We start from the raw sequence: 21,747 nt of genomic DNA, 5'->3' as shown, positions 1-21,747 counted from the left end.
ACTGGAGATTGACATAAGATAAAAGGATAGTGCAGAATTTGTTACAAAGATTGACCTGGTAAACTAAGAAAAGGGATTATTAGGAAGGAATAGCATAACAGCTATCAAATCAGAAAGGGAGATGGGAGAAGTATCTTGGGTCGAAATTAGTGACAATAAGGATAACAGAGTAATAATTAATAACTGTTACCACTCCACTAGCTCAAGGTGAATATAGAGATTGTGAGTTGCTTAGGTAAGTAAGAGATGCTGCAGCAATGGTAACATGATAAGCATTGAAGATTTCAATACCCAGAGGCAAACTGACAGATCAGGGACCACCAAATGGAAGCGATGAATTTGTCAGCAATTTTAAAGAGGTAATTCCTTTCAATGCATGAAGCAGATAGTAGGACCAATGCTAGATATTAGATCTGGTATTTATCAGCATACCAAAAATGATTAGAAACTTGGAAATGTCATCATTGCACAAATTTTATAATGAAATAATTATTAAAGCCAAAAATGTTAAATATGTGCAAAAATTTAGATGTTATCTTCAGAAAAGAAAAAGATTTCCTGGGGAATTAAGTAGATAATTTCATATTTCCCACATTACATTCCATCTGCCATGTTCTTGTCCACTCACGTAACCGGTCTATCCTTTTGCAACACCTTATTATCTTCCTCACAGCCTACTTTCCTAATTACCTTTGTATCATCAGCAAAATTGGATACATGACACTTGGTTTCTTCACCTACATCATTGATATAGTTTATACATAGCTGAGGCCCAAGTACTGATCCTTGCAGCACCCCATTAGCTACAGCCAACCCAAAGATTATTGTTTATTCCTACTCTGTTTTTTGAGCATTGACCAATCTTCCATTGACGTTAATATATTACCCCAGTCTCATGAGCCCTACTTTGTGTAATTACCTCATGTGGTACCTTAACAAATACTTTCTAACAATCCAAATACACCGCATCCACTTGCTCCCCCTTTCTACCCTGCTAATTATAATCCCAGAAACTCTTTAACAGATTTGCCAAACACGATTTCCCTTTCGTAAGTATGTAATGACTGTCCAATTATGTCATGATTTTTCAAATCATGTTATTTCATCCCTAATAATAGATTCTAGCATTTCCTATTATTTACTTCAGGCTGACTAGTTTATAATTTCCATTTTCATTCTCCCTCCTTTCTTCAAAATTGGGATTATATTGCCATTTTCCAATCCACAGGAACCACCTAAAATGTAGGGAATTGTGGAAGATCCAAACCTACGTGTCCACTATTTCTGTAACCACATCTTTCACAAGCCTAGGCTGCAGGCCATCGGGCCCAGACGATTCGCCACCTTAATTTCTCCAGTATTACTTCTTTACTAATACTAGTTTCCTTAAGCTCCTCATTTGACTAGACCCTTCATTCCCCACTACCTCCAGAATGTTTTGTCTGTCTTCTACTATGAAGATAGATAAAAAGTATTTGTTTAATGTGATGTCTTTGTCATTTCCTTATTCCCTATTATAATTTATCTTATCACGCCCTTGAGGGACCCATGCTCACTTTCTCTATCTTCTTCCTTTTTACATATGTATAGAAAACTTTATAATCTATTTTCATGCTTCTGGATACTTTACTCTTCTTACAATTATGAAGTTTATCGGATTGTTATGCTTTGGGACGATATCTTTAATTTAGGTTTAAATGAAGGAATGAGGGGTGATCATATGACTTGTTCTGAATTCTGCCTACAGCAAACCTGGGTGATTTGATTGTTAAAGATTAAAGGGGGAGGCCAGGCTGTTTTACTGGGAAGAAGGTGCAAGGTATTCACACTTGTAGACAATGGGAGAAGCATTTGTGCTGAAAGTGGATAGGCTGTTAGGCCCGAATTTTGTCCAAACTGGCACATGGACCCAGGGTTAGGATGTACCAACCCAATATCCAGCAGAAACTACTTTTGTTTGCTGGAGGGGTTCAGGGACAGAAAATGACTCCCACATGTAGGAAACACAAATTCAGCGGGGCCATTTGAACTCAGTGCTGAGTTCAAACAGACCCCATTTTCACTGCTTTCACTGCAAGGGCCTTATCCTGCAGTGTGCGAATTATGGATTTTTAGAGTAGACCTAAATGGTCTTGAAGCTGTCAAGTTATTTAAATTGTCAGCACTCCAAAATTTGAAAACAAACGCCTGCCTGTATCTGTGAGAGATGAAAAAAAATCTGTTATAGCAGTTTCAATAGCTGTTTGTTGACATAGCCCTAAGTGCCACCATTATAGCATTATTAATGCTAAACTGCTTTCCGCAACCTACCGTTATTACAGTGGAGGGACTGTAAATTCACAGTTTGATTGACAGCTCAAAGAGGTTATTCAAGGATTAGCTGCTTTTGATGTGAGGTTATGAATAAAAATGTTTATTTTTATAAGGGATTAAATACTTGAGGACATTTAAATGTATTAATGGGCTTTCATCAATGAAAGTGTTTTTAATATAGTGAAGTCTATACTATATATTTAGAACTTTGTTTTATTTCATCTCAGCTCCTGAGGTCTGGCCTTCATGGATACTGTTTTTTTGGCATGGAGGGTGTAAGGAGTGGTAGGTGGGGGGACATGGGTAGGCAATATGTTGGCAGAGGGGGAATAAAGATGGTAGGTGGGGGCATGGGTTGACATGGGGGGGATGAAAGGTCATGGGGAGGGTGGGGGCATGTGTTGGCATGTATGGGAATGTGGAGTGGGTAGGGGGTGAGGGGGTGTGAGGGGTGAGGACTAGAGGACTAATGTTTAAGAAAACAACTTGGACAAAGTCCCAGAAAACTAAGACGCACGTTTTAGACACTCGGCAGCCCTCCTGACTGCCTCTGATCTGCGTTCAGGGCCTGTTGGGTCTGCCAGAAGCCTTCCGTGGGGGGGAGGGTGTGGGATTCCATGTAGCGGGGCATTCTGTGCCTGATTAAGGGATCGGCATCGGGAAGCTGGAGGCCTGCTGAAAGCCACCAACTCCCCTTGCTTCTGACCACCCCTTCTATGACCCCTACGCAACGATGCCCATCCTGCCCTCACTCACCTTTGGCCTGAGGTCCAACAATGGTCCTGGACCTCTGGTGGGCGTGTTGGCACCAGCTGCCACTGGTCCTGCTGCATTGGCAATATCAGGATTGGACAGCAGCTCTTCGCGGACTTCTGCCACCAGGGACCTCAATCCCAGGGAAAGGCCCAACCGTGGCAACTTTTAAGTGCCTGAAGGGCATTTTATTCCACCAGGCATCCTCTATGGTGCTGACAGGGCTTCCCTGCTTGTTCTCCGATCGGTGGGTGAGATCCACTTCGGCTCGACAGAATTCTGGCCATTATCTTTTGGTCCTTCCTTCATTTCATTGCTAGTCAAAGGTAAACACCAAGGGCTTTAGTACAGGACAGCACCTAGGTTTCAAAGAATGAAAGAAAAGACATGGTCAAACAGCAAGTAACGATCAAGGTGGAGCCAAACTTTGGTCTGAATCTATATTGTTTGATCATTTGTGTTGTTCTATTTTTGATTCTTTTTTATCTCATCATTCCTACTATTTCTCTCATCTTCAGTCATCCATATATTTATTATTGTAATGACTCTTCTCCATTTAGTACAATGTCAATGTTAAACAACAGTAACTTGCAATAATATAGTGCCTTTAACACAATAAAGCATCCCATGGCCCTTCACAGGAGCAGCATCAGTGTCCTAAAGGAGAAGAGAGGTGTGGAAAGGTGGAGAGGTTTAGCAAGAGAATTCCTGAGATTAGGGTCCAGGCAACTGAAGGATAAATCCACTGATCCCACTCTCCCAGCAGGGTCGGGGGTGGTGGCGGCTCTAGAAAGCAGCAAGTGTTGGAGATAAGGATATGAAACTATAGTGTTGATTCTCTGACTTGCATTTCAAATGGGGGTTTCTGTTGGAATCCAGCCCACAGAATGCTTTAATCTATAAAAGGCAAGGTCTATTGCCATTTGACCTGTAATACTGGTGAAAAAACAACATGCTATGTAATGGTTCTATGTTGGCTAAACAAGAGCATTTATATAGTGCCATTAACATAATAAGATGTCCCAGGGTGATCCACAGGAGTGTTTTCAGTGTCTTAAAGGAAAATACAAAGGTGGAAAGGGGGAGGTTTAGCAAGGGAATTCCAGAGCCTGGGACCTAAGCAGCAGAAGGCACAGTCATCAGGGGAGGAACCATAAAAATCAGAGACACACATGAGGCCAGAATTGGAGGAGCACTAAGTGTTGTCTGGAAGTTCAGAGATAGGGAAGGGCAAAACCATGAGGGATTTGAAAACAAGGATGAGAATTTTAAAATCGAGCTATTACTGGACCAAGAACCAATGTAGGTCAGCAAGCACAGGTGCAATGGGTTACATTGCCTATTACAGGTTAGGATATGGGCAGTTTCGGATGAGCTCAAGTTTACAGATATGGGAGGTCAGCAAGGACAGCACTCAAATAGCCGAGTCTAGAGGCTAAAAAGACATGGAGGAGTGTTCCAGCATTGGGTGAGCTGAGGCAGATAAAAAGATGGCCATCAGATGTCTAAAGTGATTTACAGCCAATGAGATACTTTTTGAAGTGTAGTCACTGTTGTAAAGTCGGAAATGTAGCAGCCAAGTTACACACAGCAAACTCCCACAAACAGCAATGTGATAATGAGCAGATAATCTGTTTTTTCATGTTGATTAATGGATAAATATTGTCCAGGACTCCAAGGATACCTCCCCTGCCCTTCTTCAAAATAGGACCATGGGATCTTCTACATCCCCCAGAGCAGGCAGATGGGCCTCGGTTTAATGCTTCTTCAGAAAGATAGAACCTCCACCAGTGCAGCACACCCTCAATACTACACTGGAGTATCAACTTTGATTTTGTGCTCACGTCTTGGAGTAGGACTTGAACTCAGAACCTTGTGATTCAGAAGTCACAGCAAACACGTGTAAACTACTGCCAATTACAGTACCTGCCCATTACCCCTACCCTCTGACTCCTGCTTCTTTATTAATCTCCTAACTAGGTCAATAATTTCCCTTCAATTCCATGAGCTTCAACTTGAGCTAATGGACTCTTATGAGGGACTTTCTCAAATGCCCACTGGAAATCTATATAAAAGAAACATCTGTGGGCAGACGCGAGAGTGCTACCAAAACAGCATAGGGACAAACTGAGGAAGCAGGGGTGGAGAATGGGAATGTTACAGACTGGAAACGTATAAATAAGAAAACCTACATGACTGGCTCAGCAGGCAAAATGCAAAATTCCTGTTAAGGATTACATCAACTTACATGGCAAAGCCCAAAATGTATGTGAAAAATGTATTGGCAAGGGAGCTGTGGAATTCTAGAGGTTCTAATTATCAGACTACTAGACTACTGTTGGCTCCCATATTTTCCTGGTGCATTTTATGTTGTGATGGGACATTCACTGTACCTCATTAGAACATGTAAAATGCTTGGTTTTCAAGGACTGCTTTATAATGGGAGTGCCATGCATATATGGAGGGAATCAGTGATTGAGCCAAGTTCCCGTTAAATTGAAGCATCACAAACTGGCAAGTAATGGACTAATTTGTAATAACTCCTTGTTCAGCCCTAATATGTAACATGGGGGAAATGTGACCATCATGAGTAACTATAGTTGACCACTTCTAATTATTATGAATGGCACTAGTGCTAAAAGATATGTATTGTGATATACTCAACAAATATTTATTATTGGGCCCCAAAGACTGACTGTACTGCTTCACTGGGTCACACAGTACTCCACAATAGTTCTCCATTCCATAGATCACAGCATGGTATCTCACATGTTAATGTCTTCTTATACTACTGGCATAACAGCTGGATGGCATTAACTGTGCAATTCAATCGAATAAATTGTGAGAGAAATGAGGCACAATAAAATATAACCTGAAGCTAATCAAAAGTTTAAACCTTAACATATAGCATCCTCACTCAGTGATTATATCGAGCCATGCTGAATCTGACAGCATCAGCTTCAGGCATCAGAACAACTGTGCAAGCACAGTACAGTACATATGTGTGTATAGCTTGGTCTGCCATTCAATATGGTCATAGCTGATCTTGGGCTTCAAATCTCTTTCTCGCCCGCTCCCCATACCCTTTGATTCACTGAGAGACCAAAAACCTGTCTATTCCAGTCTTAAATATTCAACAATGGAGCAGCATTCACAACCCTCTGGGGTAGAGAATTCATCCTTTGAGTGAAGTAATTTCTCCTCATTTCAGTCCTAAATGATTCTCCGACCAGTGGAATTTTGGGTGGAATTTTCTGTGCCTGTTGGCAGCGGGCATGGCAAGTGGCGTGAGTGGACAATATGGCACGATCGGTTTCACAACGGCGGGAAGGCAGGTCGTGATTGTCTGCTCAGCCCGCTGATGGCGGGCTGCGTTTCCCGCCATCAGTCATCGGGAACCTTATTGTAATACATCAGTATATCATTATCAGGCCATCCTGCCAGGCTTTTGCACCCCCAATGGATCGTCCATCCAGCCCGATGACGCGTTTCACAACAGCACTTAAGCAATGTGCGCTTGGCGGCACTTGGGTGAATTGGAGGTGAGTGCACAGCAACGTTCTGCAGAGCTCGCCAGGGTCACCTGTTGCTTTGCAGGCTTCAGGGGCACCGGGGGGTGAGGCTTAAGTGCCGACCTGCCTCTGAGGTGTCTGGTGGAGGGGGGGTGCAAGGGCAGCCCTGCCTCTGAGGCGACTGGTGGAGGGGAGTGGCAAGGGCAGCCCTGACATTGAATATAGTGTACAAGCATTCGGGGTGGGTGGGGGTAGGGTGGGCGATGGAAGTGGCCACGCATTCGGGAAACCTGTAGGAAGTGACCATTCCTCTGCAGCTGAGACAGTTCAGGTGCAGCCACATTGACGTTATTGGGGTTGGGCTTCTAGCTTATCTGCCCAGTCAAACAACGCAGGGGCATCAAAATGCCACCAAGTTCTGCAGGATTCCACACTACCTCCCTCCCCAAACCCCCAGCACAGACTGCAAATTCATGAGCACTTTAGTGGACTGCAGAGCAGTTGGACTGCACACGTTGTGCAATCTCCTTCCTAAAGCTGGCCATGGAGCAGTCGCTGCTGGAGGTGCTCACAGCCTCTTGCAATGTCAGCATCCCAGTTTGAACCAGTCTTTCCCATGGTTCAAGCTAACAGTGCAGCCTTGCAGTGTGGGTTAGGAGAATCCTGTTCCTGAGCTGAGAGCACAGCATGCAGTCCAATGGGCAAAGCTGCCACCGATCGATTGGGTGGAGTGGGGGCGGAGGTGGGTGGGGTTTCAGGCAGCCAATGCAGCACACTAATCTCTGGCCATCCAAGTGATGGCCAGCACTCTCCGGGAAGCATTATGCAGCCTTCACACTAACCAGGACAGGATCTTAGTACACCCATGCTAACCATGTGCCTCTCTCTTTCATCCTGCAGGAGGAGTATATCAGGAACACGAAGCCTGGTGAACTATCTGTATGCCTGATGGCCTACAGAGTGTGAAGACAGCAAAGGACAGAGCGACTGAGGGTCCTGGCTGCGCAGACGCAGCAGCAACAATCTCAGGAAGAAAAGGCGGCTGGGGCTCCTGCACAGGCCGTCCAAGAGCCACAGGGAGCTGTCGCAGTCCAGTGCCTAGCGACACCCAGGGTCCATAGACGCCGCCTTTCATTCCTGCAGATGACCGGGAACCAGTGTCGCCGAAGACTGCGCATGTCTAGGGAACTGGTCGCTCACATCTGCCACTTACTGCAGGATTTAGCATCCACTGCCAGAGGCTGTGAAAGTGACAGCGTTGCTCAATTTCTATGCCAGTGGCTCCTTTCAGGGCTCCACAGGTGACTTCTGTGGGATCTCTCAAGCCACCACCCACAAATGCATCCATGAGGTCACGGATGCCATCTTCTCCATGGCACACAACTTTGTGCACTTCGCCCAGGACCAGGACAGCCAGGATGCAAGAGTGATGGGATTTCCCCAGATCTCAGGTTTCCAACAGGTGCAGGGTGCGATTGACTCATGTGGCGCTCAGATCTCCATCACAACACATGATGAACTGTAACAACTGCAAGGGCTTCCATTCGCTGAATGTGCAGCTGGTGTGCGACCACCAGAAACATATCCTGCAGGTGCACGCACGGTTTCCAGGGAGTGTGCACGATACCTACATCCTCAGTTGGTCACAGATCCCTGGAGTCTACCACGGTCTACAGAAGCTGCAGGAATGGCTCATCCCTTCCTGATATTCCCTAGCTTGCTTTTGCAGCTCCAGCAACTGTGACATAACCGAGTCCAGCGGCTCATCATCTGACTCGGACACAGCAAATTTCTGGCCTCCAGCAGTCCTCCAAGTGCTGGGCACCTAGGAAGTCCCTACCGCCACCTGCTGTGGATTAGACAGTGAGATGTGCTCACCAGATTGTGATCCCAGGGCTACCCTAAAACTAGGTCCCACCGAGGTGTGTGTCTCTGCACTGGTGGAAGGTGTGTGTGAGCGCTGTGATGGGACTTCAATGAGGGTGCCTTCAGATTCCTCTTCAGAGGTTTCTTTGGGGCTTGACTGGAGGCCCTGGGTCATGGGCTCCATCGGCTGTTTCCCAGATGTGCCTATGAAAGCAAGGGGAGATAATTAGTGTATGGCTGTGGCCTGTGAGAGAGGACACATCACTCACAGCATGGTTGTCTGATGGATGTTGCACTGCTGGATCCTCACTTGGTAGAGCAGCGCCGACATCACCGTCAGCACAGGAATGGTCCAGATCCTCACCGGCCAGCTGGATGGCTGCATTTTCAAAGTCTGTGAGGTCCTTGATTTGAGGTATTCCTCCACCAGTCTGCGACCTCTCCCTGTTGTTGTGTGCCAGCTTGTCCTGCATGTGTAAGCGAGAGAGTGTAAGCAGGATACCTGCCAGGCCAGATGATAAGTTTGCCTGGCAAGTGTGGGTGGCAAGTGGTCCCATGGACACGATGAGGACAATGAAGGTTTGTGTGAGAGAAAGTAAATGGTGATGTCCCCTTCATCCAGCAGCGAATGAGGGTCCAATGGGTGTGTGCTGAGTTCGTGAGTGTGTGAGTTGAGAGTGATGAGAAGAGTAACTTATCCTGGTAGAACGGAGGAGACCATTCATCCTCTTGCGGCACTGGGTGGCTATCCTCTTCTGAAGGGCGTTGACACTGACCACCGCTGACACCGCCTCCCAAGCTAGATTGGTCACGTTGCTGCCCATCCTGTAGCCAGAGTGGGGGCTACAGGACATCCTGGCGGGCCTCCACGGCATCCAGCAGTCGCTCGAGGGACCCGTCATTAACCGGGGGCCGGGGGGGGGGCGGGGGGGGTTGCAGTCCTCCTGACTTTGAGGGCCTTGTCTCCTGGGCAGTGGTGAACTGGAAGCAATGAGCGCTGTGCTTGCAGCTGGCCTTTAAACATGGCGCTCAGCATGATGCAACGGCTGGGTGATGGCGGGCAAGCGAATGAAGAGCCCATTCGCCATAGAAACGGCATGTTTCCCGGGAGTGCATAAGTAATGAGGCAGGTTTGGGATGAAAACCCGCCATCGCGGCCGGCGGGCAGCACGCCATTTTACCCGCCCACTACCGCACTTAGTGCAAATTTGGGAACGTGCTGCCCAAGGGGGTGGGATTTTCTGCCCCAACCGCCGCCGGGATCATCCAGTCCTGTGGAAAGTCAACGGACTTTCGCCTGGGCCACCAAATCTTCCATGGCAGGTCCTGCCCTGACAGGGCCAGAAAATCCTGGCCAACCGCTCTACCCTTTAAAGTCCTGTATGTTTCAATGAGATCGCCTCTCACTGCTGTAAACTCCAGGGAACATAGGCCCACTTTATTCAAGCTCTCATCATAAGACAGCCCTCTTCATCCCAGGGACCAATTTAGTTAACCTTCCCTCTACCGCCTCCAATGCAAGCCTGGCCTTCCTGAAATATGGGAGACCAAGCCTGCACGTAGTGTTTCAGATGTGGTTACAAACTGGTTCCACAATGAATTGCTGTAACAGCTTAGCTCTCATGCAACTCTTGAATAATTTTTGTTGTTGTACTTAAAGGTGCTCAAAAGTACAGAATAAAAGCTTCCAGGTTTGCAGAAAAAATATAATCGGGAATGAGTAAAAAAAAACCAAATGCTCCAACCCTTTAACAGCATCAGTTATGTGTGGCCATCAGCCTGTTTGATGAAAGGTAATCGACCTAAAATATTAACTCGGATTTAGTCTCCCCAGATGCTGCCAGCCTTGTTAAGGACTTCCAGCATTTTCTGTTTTTATTCCATATTTCCAGAATCCGCAGTATTTTGCTTTTGTACGGATGGCATCTTGTTTATTTTGATTTTTAAAGTTGAGTTCCGTACTATTACCTGACCTTTTTCACAAGAGGCTAACAAGATAGGTAATTTGCATGAACAGTGCAAATAACGTTCAGCTTTTGAGATCCTGAGTTATTGCTTACAAGCCGCATGTTGGTGCCAGGGATCAATGGGCTGGAGGATCGGTTCATATTGGTGAGCTTCATACTGATCAGTGGAACCATACTGATTTACCTCATGTTTAGTCACTGGTCATTGTCTAGATGTGCTGAGCACAGTGGTCAATGCAGCTGGTGAGACAGTTTCCTCTCAGAGTGGCTATTTATCTAGGAACATAAGAACGTAGGACTTAGGAGCAGGAGTAGGCCATTCAGCCCTTTGAACCTGCTCTGCCATTCGATAAGATGATAGCTCATCTTGTTGTGGTCTCAACTCCCCTTTCCAGTCTGTGCCCCGTAACCCTTGACTCCCTTGTCTATCAAAAATCTATTCAGCTCAGTTTTGAATAAATTCAATGACCCAGCCTTAACTGCTTTCTGAGGAACAGAATCCCACAGACTAACAACCCTCTGAGAGAAAAAAATTCTCATCTCCATCTTAAAACTGTGTCCCCCAGCTCTGGTCTCCCCCACAAGAGGAAACATCCTCCCGATATCCACCCTATCCAGTCCTCTCAAGATCTTATATGTTTCAATAAGGTCACCTCTCATTCTTCTAAACTCCAGTGAGTATAGTCCCTGTTCAACCTTTCTTCATAAGCTAAGCCCTTCATCCCAGGAATGAGTCGAGTGAACCTTCTCTGAACTATGTTTCTTTCCTGTCTTTCTTGCCCCAAAGCATTGAAAAAGTGACAGTTAATGGGACAACCCACAAACCAGTTGTCCATCACTCCCACTGCAGTAGAGTCACCTCATAATTCTTGCCCCCAACAGATAAATGGCTACCTCGATCCCATCAAATTCACATGGTAAAACAAGACCTGCCACCACATTTGCTCCTTCCCACTCGAGACACATTTGGGTATAGCATCTGATTAGAAATAGAAACAGCAAGGTACCAGTCAAAGGTAGAAAGCCAGGAGAGCGAGGTGTTTGGCCTCAATCGGGTGCAAGTAGTTGGGGGATATAGAGTACTGAAAACATTACCGATTTATTTTATTGCATTTTGTCATAAAATTAGTTAATTTTAGCTGTTCAATACCAGAAAATCTTTAGGAATGGTTTACACTAGTTTATTTGGTGCCTTACATATTGGCTAATTTAAGCTGGTGTTATCTAGTTGATTGCACAAATAATATAGCTCACCTTTCTTTGACCAGATTGACCAATTTTCTCACAAAGCACATAGTTGACCCTGTCTCTGCCTCCATTGAGCGGGTCTGATTCCCGACAGCTGCTTAAGTCCGGCCACCTCGCTAAAATTTAGAAAACTTTGCAGATGCAGACTCTTAATGAGCCCACAATGATATTAAGTACTTTATTAATGAAAGCAGTTTTGAAGTCTGCTCCCTCCCTGGCCCTCGGGAAAATGGCGGAGGGCAGAAACGGAGACAGGAGTCCCAACCACATTCCTTAGTGGCCATTTTTTCTGCTGTCCCGCTTCCATTCCCATCTCATCAGAGCTGGGAACATCCAGCCCTTGTTTAAGGTATTTGATCAACCCCTTTAGCATACTCAAAGGATATATATTTTTATCACACAAGTGTAGAATTAATGAATGGTAAATTTATTAACGAATAACGACGTTTTTCCACCTGTTGTGCCTGGTCCACCAGCTGACCAGATTGAGTTTGTAAAGCACAAACTTTCAATTAAATGTTTGGTAGTTGGTGTTTATCACAGGCCCTGGCTTCATCTGCTGAAACATGAATCAGAAAATGTTCTTTGCTCCCCATCCCATCCCCAAATCAGCTGGTGCATAGATCATGGGCTAGAATTTTCCCGTCGGTGATTTGGGGGCGAGGCCCACTCGCCGATGGGAAAATGACGTGGGATGACGTCAGGAGGAACCCTCGACATCATCCCGCTCCATTTAAATTTTTTAGGAAGGCGGGCGGACAGCGAAATCAGCTGTTCGCCCACCGACCTGTCAATGGCCAATTGAGGACAAGGGTGTGATTGAGTGCGCGAAAGAGCGCACTTTGACAGATGGGGAATCCCTCCACCCCCCGCACAGGAAGCGCATAGCGCTTCCTGTCGGGCAGGCCGTGTAAAATGGCGGCCGGCCCCATTTCAGCAGCAGAGTTCGGCTGCCCGCCCACCGCCAAGCCGGTGGGGCCCACCCGCCCATCAAGGTTCAAAATTCTGCCCATGGAGTCAGTTCCAAAAGTTTGGTTCACACATGTAAGCATTCAACAGCAGAGTTGACGAACATCAATCTTCATACTGAGTGTTGGAGTTCAAACTTCATCAAATTTTTGATTCAATTATGCAATTGCTTCAATTTTAGCCCAAGTTTCTCCCCCACAAACAGATAATGAAAATTAGTTTCTTGGAGAAATGGCTTACATGGTCTAATGAAGATTGTTATGGCACCCTTGACATTGTAATAACTCTTAAAACCATAGGCAGGACATTATAATTTAAATGATCTTAATTTTGAAATAAAAAATTGTCGACATAAAATAAAATTAAATAGGGATGTATGGAAACTATTTATTGCATTCAAGAGTGACATTCCTTCATAGCGAGCTCGCAATTTTACCTTTCCTGAGTCAGTACATTGTCAAGCAAAATAAATTTGTTATTTCCATGCTTCTAATGAACCACCTTGTACATCTACCACCTCCACAAGGTACACCTGTACTTTAAAATGCGGTCCAATGATAAATCTAATTTGTCTACTATAGTAGGGCGGGAAGAAACACATTAAAGGGACAGTCTGGCCATCAGTGTCACTCTTAACAAACATAATATTTACATAGCTTTGACCGTAGCCTATTTGCTTGTCTCTGCTAATTGTTGAAAATTTCAACTTAAAAACTTAAACAGCAACAATGAAATTATGTTTGGAACTGGCCAAGCCCAACAGGCTAAAGAACTTAAATTATCAGTAAGCACAGTTATTAAGCAATGGGACTGAATATCTTGCCAATTCAATTATGTGTTAGAACATTTGTGGGCCAGTCTAAGAAATCCACACATTTTATACCTTTCACCATTCCTGCTTCCACCAAAAACAATCATAATAATTAATAAAAACAGGCATGAAGGATACAAGAGAATTTTGAAATTTGCCAAAGGTGCGATTCTGCTATGCGGTAATGTGAGTGGGTTGCATTATTTCCAGGTTGTATATCTGTTGCCTGGACCAAGACAACATCCCGTTTTTTAGCATTTGATCTTTTTGGTGGTGAGCTCGCTCATAACATTGTCTTCTGGCAACAACCGACCTAAGGGAGACAAGTGAATAATGCAACAAGTAGAAAGGGAAAATCTCTCGTCTTCATCACCCAAAAGGTAATGGCGGATTGGATACCATTATAGAAATCAATGGAATGAAAAATCAGTTGGAATCAGCTCTGTTAGATTACTATCTATGTGGTGAAGTTGAAGATTCACCCTGCTCCCTTAAGTGACCCTTGGAGGAACTACTCAAACATTGCATATTACTTTGCATTCAAACTGTAGCATCTACAAAATTACTAAGCATTGCTTCAAATTACAGCACAGAAACCGGCCCTTCAGCCCAACTGATATATACCAGTGTTTATGCTCCACACAAGTCATTCAATTCACAATTGAAAATAGAACTCAACTATAAAACCCAAAGAAAGGACTTGAAAATCAGGTGTGTAACTGGAAAAAGTTCCAATGCTTAAAAAGTTATTAAAGTTTCCACACAAACTCCTGTGTCTGATGTAGCTCAAAACTGGCACAGACCCATTTGCCTGTGCCTAACCTTCAGGCTGGACCATTGGGAAACTCTCCTGTGAGGCAGCCCAGCATGACTTTGTTTTTCATGTTGAATTTTCAAAAATTTTACTTGGATCAATTTTTTTTGTTTTTACAAAAAATAATTGGAAAATCATGTATTTTTCAGAAGTCAAGCCTCCAGTATACAGATACAGTACATCAAAGATTGTGTTGTTGATTTTCTTTCTGTGAACCTCGCAGATATATCTGTTCACTGCTATCTCCTGATAGTGGGACTGATGTAAAGCCTGCATCATTTGCTTTGTTCAATTAATTTTTCTTTAAGTTTACTCTCACTGAAGGCAGTTATCAGCCTGAGGCAAAAAGGAGCTCTTAGAAATATTTACTCTGAAACAAAAGGTAACACTAGGTAATAAATGTAACAAAAAGGCAGAAATAATGATATTCCGGATTGAGTTGCTTCAGTGTTATGGGCTGAGTTTTCCCAGTCCTTGGTGGCAGGCTTTAAGATCTTGTGGGGGGTGGGGGTGGAGTGGGGGGCTGGGGAAGTGCAAACTGGGAAATTAGTGTCAGGGTGGTTTCCAAACACATTCTCACCTATAAGGAACTTTCCCATGGTTGGGTTGGGAGTAGATTCAACTGCCTGCTCCACAGAGGTGGGCAGCCAATTAAAATGCTTAAGGCTTCAATTAGGGGCAATTTTGCAAGATCATCGGCGTTTTGCTGCTGGCGGAATGACCCCTCACCCCCACCTCCTCTGCATGTGGAGACCACTGACTCAATGAAGGCAACCTCCGTGTGGCAGGCTAGGGAGAGGGGTGGGACCAGAAGCTCCATGCCCCAAACTAGGGGCCGGAGTAGAAAAGGCTGCACCCATCTCCCAAACAATTCATCCGTAGGAGTTCCCCCTCCTTTCTGAGCTTAGCGCCACCCCACCCCCCCCCCGCCCTCATAATTTTTATTTTACATCCACACCCCTGAAAGCACCTCCATGTTGCAGTGCCCTTTCAATCTCCCACCTGCCTCAGCAGTGCCCACCACTCCCGATGAGGCTCCAGAGCTGCTAGCCCTCTGATTGCTGCCAGTAGTATCGGGAGTTCATCCGCCATCCTTATTTTTTTGTAATGGCTCCTAGAATGAAATGAATGAATGAAAGTTGCTGTAGTCCCAGAGGACCATAGGCTGCTCTCTCATCAGAGAGAGAGACGACTGGTGGTGAGTTTAACATGAGGTAGGACGTGAATGCGGAGGCAGCCAGTTAAGAAGCTGTATCCCTCCCAGAAGATTGCTGAGCCTATCTTGCTGCCTGCAATTGTGGACTTGGGACTCCCATTTGATCCTGATGTAAGGGTCCTGAAGCTCACACCAGAAAATGCTGCCCAGTGCCTTACTACTGTGCTAGAAACTTCAATGGCTTCATTTAAGTCAAAATGAGAATCACTGCAAAGGAATCCTGAGCTCCTGATCAATATTTGATAAATTATAGAACACAATGCAAGGAGAGGCACATCATAGCTAAAAAAATTAACAGAATTATGACTAAATGAAACATTCAAATTATTTTCCAAACATACAACTGCAATCACAAAATGATTGCAGTCTGTTAAGAGGAAATGTTGAAATTCAAGCTTCATTCTGGTTTGTACAGTTAAACATCTGACTTAGATAAATTGGAGCAAGTATCTGTTTTGAATAATTTATTTGCATGATGAGCAGGATTAATAAATCTTTGCATGGAGTGCTAATACAGAAAGACTTATGGCACAGAAGGAGGCCATTTGGCCCATCATGCTGGCCAACAAAGAACTATCCAGTCTAATACCACCTTCCAGCTCTTGGTCCGTAGCCCTGTAGCTTACAACACCATGAGTGCATATCCAAGTGATTTTTTAATGCAACAAGGGTTTCTGCCTTGAACACCCTTTCAGGCAGTGAGTTTCAGACCCCTACTACACTCTATGCGAAAAACACACATCTTAATTCCCCTCTAATCCTTCTACCAATTACTTTAAATCTATGCCCCCTGGTAATTGACATCTCTGCTAAAAGGAATGGGTCTTTCCATTCCACTCTACCCAGGCCTGTTATAATTTTATAAACCTTAATTAAATCTCCCCTCAGCCTCCTCTGTTCCAAAGAAAACAACACCAGTCTATTCAATCTTTCTTCATAGCTATAATTCCCCATGCCTGGCAACATCCTCGTAATCTCTTCCATACCTTTGATCACATCCTTCCTGTAATACAATGACCAGAACTGTATACAATACTCTAGCTGAGGTCTAACTGGTGTTTTATACAGTTCCAGCACAATGTCCCTGCCCTTATCTGCACTCTAATTCCAGCCTCTTGAGCATCCATGATTTTAATTGCTCACATTGACGACCACACCTTGGTTGCCTTGGCCCTAAGCTATCGAATACCATTCCCAAACCTTTCTGCCTCTCTACCTCACTTTCCTCCTTTAAGACACTCCTTAAAGCCTACCTCTTTGACCAAGCTTTTAGTCATCAGACCGAAAATCTGATGTGATTTGGTGTCATATTTTGTGTTATAATGTCCTTGTGAAATACCTTGTGATGTTTGGTTAGTTAAATGGAACTATACAAATGTAAATTGCTCTTGTTGTTGAATTCTAGGCCTTGGTCAATAAAGGAAAGTATCCCATATGCTTTCTTGACCATCTTATCTAGCAGTCCTGCTACTTTCAGGGATTTGTGATCATACTCTCCAAGGCCCCTCTGTTGCTCTACTTGGCACTGGTTAGTTTTGTGACACTGCAGGAATATTTGATGCATGATCATTTTGCGACGGCTACCCATGCTGGATGGCTCTATAGCAGCACTCTACATCATAGAGATATTTCTTAGGAGAGCAAAGTTACCTTCTTTAGCAGCCTGTTTAAAAACACCTGAGCCACAGTAGAAGTTGAATATTGACAATGACCCCAGAAAACGTTGTCATAGTAACCTCCAAACATAGTACACCCAGGGCCTTCATAAAGAATACATTCATTTAATTGTCAAAGCTGACCATAGAGCTACTAGGGATTTGCTGTGGCTGAATACACCATCACCATTACTGACCTCTGCACTACCTCAAATGCCGTGGATGAACATCCTTTTCTCTGCTATTTTTAGCTTATTGTGGACCATTGGAAATAGCATGAGAGGACAGGGCTCAGGGAGGATCGTGACCAGAAGGCTACAGCAGGTTGTCTGGCTGAAGTTCCACTGGTGAATTATCTGTCAGTTTGGGCTGGAAGTTATGTAGTCCGTTCGGCGAGTTATGTTCAGTGGATGAATTAGACATGTCTCTCTCTCTCTTATTCTTTAACTGTGTTTCTCCATTGTAATTCCACAAAATTCAACATGCTATTTCAATATAACGACCTGATAGATGAAGAAATAATATACAGGGATAGTTTTTAATTTGGGCTGGTGAGGAATCATTAAGAAAACAATCAGAGCCCAGGCATGCTTAGAGCCTTATTTAATTCCTACTTGGAAAAGATTAAAACATTTAGTGTACCTTCAAAAGATAAAATTTCACAGCAATTTGCAAAATTGTATTTTTCTTAATTGCTATCTAATAGGATATTGTGTTGACAGGGTAATGGTGTTGGGTAGTGATATATTTTGCATTTCAGGCACTTAGTCCCCGACATTAAAGGACAGCCAGAGAGAGTGTGGACAAGGCCTGCAACATGCAAACCCCGCAGCAGATTTTAACTGGAGGCCCTCATTAGCCTGATGTAGGTCTGCCTCCCACCCAACAGCCAGCCAAACTGACAACCTGGTGGGAGGGGACACTCATGGTAGGAAACCACAGCCAGGGGCCAATGGCAACAATTCCCAATACTGGAAAAGGCTAGACTGGAATTCAGATCTCAGAGCTGAAAAGTTTATGTCTCACACCAGGGATTTTTTAAAAACTGGTAATTGCTATTTATTATCAATTTTTAACTATAGACTGCAGTTGGTTCAAGAAAGTGGCTCAACACCTCCTTCTCACATCCCAAGGAGGAATATAAACAAGTATGTTGTTGTACTGGGGTAATATATAGATTGGGTGGGAACTACAATCCATATCCCCAGATTATTGCCCAGGCAATGACAGTGAAAATTCTCCTCCCACCGATGAGAAAGAATACCACCTGAGAGAGAGAGAGAGCACTCAAGATTTCCCAGTAGCTCCACGATCAAAAAACATTCTGATGCTCAACAAATCAGCAGCCCATTTTACATCATTCTCACTTTTTATCTCCATTAAAGTCTGGACCTACATATGAAGAATAGCCAATGTGACGAAGTGTTGCACAGTTGCCAACTGCTGTAGAGCAGCAGAATCGCTATCCTCGAGTGAGACCATGTTGGTCCCCCTGAAAGTAATAACAAAGCTGAGAGAGATTTTTTGCCTCAACACGAATGGGAAATATTGCACTGGAGTTTCATTGAGTCGGGATGACTCAGGAGCCCTTTAAAAATGGCAGGCAGGCCCTGATTCCAGGGGTTCCTGACCCCATTCCCAGGCTCCACAATTTTCAGGAGTACGTTTAAAGGGTTCCAGTTAAAAGCCGCATTCGGCACTCCCGACCTGGACGGCTCCATTGCGGATATAGGCACCTCCTACTCCTCCGCAATTTTCATAGGGGAGAATTTTCTCCCCACCTGGGTGGGGGGGGGGGCTGAGCGGGAGTAGGTGGGTGAGCAGCCGATCGCTGCCCGTGATCGGCTGCGCGCCGCCGTTTTACGTGGGCAGGCCAATTAAGGCCCGCCCAGCGTGACGCGCACCCGGAAGTGCTGAGCGCTCCCTGTGTGGGCGGGAGAAGGAGGCTGAGTTGGGGCCTGCACATTTTCATGCATGCGCGCGAAAGAGCGCAGAAATCTCCCTGAGGCACAGAGCTGCCTCAGGGAGTTTAAATCCATTATGAAAAATTTAAATAAAGAAAAAAAAAATTTTCAGACATGTCCCCTCATGTGACAGTGTCACATGAGCTGGCACATGTCAATGAATTTTAATTAGAAAATTTTCTTGATTTATAAAGCCTTCATAAAGCTTCATCCCGCCTGTGGATGAGGTTTCATGATAAATGTGAAGGCCGCCTGGGCTCTTCACCTGGACGGGCAGCCCTGTTAATTGTTTTAATTAGCATTTAAATGGCCTTAATAGGCCTTTGGCTGTTCGGCGGGTGCGCAGCCGACTCCGGTGCGCGCCCGCCAAACTGAAGATCGGAATGACGCGTGACGACAATGGGATGCACGCCCGATGTCACTGCACATCATTTTACCCATTGGCGAGCAGGGCCCACCCCTGCACACCAACCAGAAAATTCAGGCCATGGAGTCAGGCCAGATTTTTAAAGAGTTGTGGCTCATGACCCCTCAGAGGAGCCTTGAATCCTAGTGTTCATGACGGGACCTTTTAAAAGATGAGTTTAAAGGCCCTCCTCATGCCCCCATGCCAAGTTACACCCCCCCCTACCCACCTCCTCTCACACCCCCTATGCTAAGCTCCACCATTCCACCCACCCCCTCAGGCCCCCTATGCTAAGCTATGACATTTCCATGCCCATTGACTCACTATACATTTTCTAGAACCAATGAACTCCACAGTGTATGTTGGTTTGTGTAAAAAAAAAACTTAGGAAAAAAGTAATCTATTGATTATTTTTCAAGCATAGGAGAAAGTTAAACCTGGACTGCAAGCTAGTAAAAAGTGTTAATCATCCAGACCTGTAAAAATGAAGATCCTACCTTTGCGGGCACTTTATTCCAAGGCAGGCAGGTCGAGCCAGGAATTTTCCTAACTCCCCCTAACCACCTCGAAGGTGATAATCCAGGCCATTATCCAACATTCTGTTCATGCACTTGTAAACCAGGGGAAAATCCCAAAACTGCACCAATCTATTTAAAGGTTGTACAATTGCCTGAATGGGAAGCACTCAGTTCCCAGCACAAACTGCTCTGAAACCTCCAATGCAAAACCCATTCTGCTGGCTGTAATGGAGACTCTTTAACTCAAATCTCCCCTTCTGTTGTCACCTCCTCAGTTGAACCACCATGTTCAAACACCAAGAGAGCAGCAGTTCCTTTATGTAATCCCAGCAAAAACATGGACACTTGATTTCTGCACTGATGCGCCTTAGGACCTAGAGGTATGGTGAAAATAAAAATAAGATCCACAAATGCTGGAAACCTGAAATAAAAACAGAAAATTCTGGAGGTGCACAGTGGGTTCAATTTGTATCTGAAAGGACAGGCTGACATTTCAGGCAGGCACTTCCTTACAACATTAAGATGAAAATAGAAAAGCTTATAAAAGACAAAATTATATAGAATTACATAGAGTTTAATTTAGGGGAGGCGTTGGCATAGTGGTATTGTCACTGACTAGTATTCCAGAGTCCCAGGGCAATGCTCTGGGGACTTGGGTTCGAGATGGGATGGTGGAATTTGAATTCAATAAAAATCTGGAATTAAAAATCTGCTGACAGCCATGAAACCATTGTTGATTGTCATAAAAACCCATCTGGTTCACTAATGTAATGTAAGGAAATCTGTCGTCCTTACCTGGTCTGGCCTACATGCGACTCCAGGCCCACAGCAAATGTGGTTGACTCTTAAATGCCCTCTGAACAAGGGCAATTAAGGAGGGGCAGTAAATGCAAGCAACAACGCCAACATCCCATGAACAAATCAAAAAAACAGCACAGAAGCAGGCCATTCAGTCCAAAGGATTCATGTTCCACATGAACCCTCTCTCACCTTGTCAGTATAACCTACTATTCCTTTCTCTCTCACATACTTAACTAGTTTCCCCTTAATAGAGATCTATGCTATTCACCTCAACAACTGCTGTCATAGCAAGTTCCAGAGTCTATTTGCTGTCTGCGTAAAGAATTTTCTCTTGAATTCCCTACAAGATTTATTAGTGGCTATCTTGCATTTATGACCCCCTAGTTTTAGTGTCCCCACATGTGGTGAACTGAGATGTTAGCTGCTAATGAAGGTCATACGAGAACCGCAACATCTGCGGGAGCCAATTTACGGTGAAATCTGGAAGTTGTGGTTCACCATAAATGGCTCCATGGAAGTCCACGCCGGTGCTCCTGCTGGGACCTGTGAGTGTGTAAACTTGGGCTGACTGCCCACTAGTCACCTCGATATTTGCATTGATTTATTTAGAGCTGCTCCTGGCAGGCAGAGCGGGTGCTGCGAAACACAGCTGTTTAAATCATGAGAAGTGCAAAAGCTCCTGGCACTCCTGCACCACCCACCCCCCCACCACCAGCCCCAGCAACCCATCCGTGCCACCCCCGGGTGTGGTCACAACCCCTTCCCCCCATCACCCCCTGCCATTCACCTTATGAAGCCACCTGATTAGAACAATTCCTCAGAATGCAGAACTCCTCTATCAACACATTGGCTCCCTCTCCTCAATGAAACCCAGACAATATGTACAAATGAACTTCAAGTCAAATTCTCCCCCTTCTTGGTTGAGGGTAGCCTT

This window comes from Cetorhinus maximus, chromosome 12 (genome assembly GCF_964194155.1).
Source record: "Cetorhinus maximus chromosome 12, sCetMax3.hap1.1, whole genome shotgun sequence".
Taxonomy (NCBI): domain Eukaryota; kingdom Metazoa; phylum Chordata; class Chondrichthyes; order Lamniformes; family Cetorhinidae; genus Cetorhinus; species Cetorhinus maximus.
This window is presented reverse-complemented; position numbering follows the sequence as displayed.